Source organism: Danio aesculapii, chromosome 25 (genome assembly GCF_903798145.1).
Source record: "Danio aesculapii chromosome 25, fDanAes4.1, whole genome shotgun sequence".
NCBI lineage: Eukaryota > Metazoa > Chordata > Actinopteri > Cypriniformes > Danionidae > Danio > Danio aesculapii.
In genome coordinates this window covers 5924892-5925984 of record NC_079459.1, presented here as the reverse complement: position 1 = coordinate 5925984, position 1093 = coordinate 5924892, and positions in this window count along the sequence as shown.

The following is a 1093-nucleotide window of genomic DNA, read 5'->3' as shown; positions in this document are numbered from 1 at the left end:
TGGAATGATTTTTGGTGACAAATCTTATTTTGAAACATAATTTGGGAAAATGCTTTAGAATTTTTCAAAAACCCAATACACTCGGGGCAAATGTACTCCCCTTTCATTATGTTTGTGGCTGTTTTGCCTCATTGACTTCCATCATAATGACATTTTTTTTTTAATTGCAAAGCTATGACATCATACAATGACGTATTCTTTATTGTTGCTGGTTTTCCTTGTTGGGAAGAGGTAAAATTTATCAATTTATCAATTTATCAACTGTTGATTATCGGGTACATTGCAAAAAAGGCAAAGTTTCTAGCTTTTATATGTAGTGTGTGTGTGTGTGTGTGTGCGTGTGCGTGTGCGTGTGCGTGTGTGTGTGTGTGTGTGTGTGAGACATTTGCTCACTTACCTTGATATGTTAAAAACCTTAAAAGATAAGCAACTCAGCTCTCAGTGCATACTAAACATAGTAAGTGTTTTTCTGCACACACACTATAATCTGCTGTTTAATTCCATAACACTCCACATAAAAGCCAAAAACTTTTTTGTACAGGCTAGATCAACAGTCAAATTTCATTCATTCATTTTCTTTTCGGCTTAGTCCCTTTATTAATCCGGGGTCGCCACAGCAGAATGAACCGCCAACTTATCCAGCACATGTTTTACGAAGTGGATGCCCTTCTAAGACCCATCTCTGGGAAACATCGATACACACTCATTCACACACATACACTACGGACAATTTAGCCTATCCAATTCACCTGTACCAAATGTCTTTGGACTGTGGGGGAAACCGGAGCAGCCGGAGGAATCTCACGCAAACGCAGGGAGAACATGCAATCTCTACCAAGAAATGTCAACTGACCCAGCCGAGGCTCAAACCAGCAACCTTCTTGCTGTGAGGCGACAGCACTGACTACTGCGCCACTGCGTCACCTACAGTCAAATTTACAAATTTTAACTCTTCCCAACAGTGAAAACCACCAACAATCAGGTTTTCATGATTATATGCTGTCATGGCTTTGCCAAAAAATGTCATTATAATGGAAGCCAAAGGAGCAAAAATAGCCACCAACATAACGACAGAGTGATCAATTTGAACAAT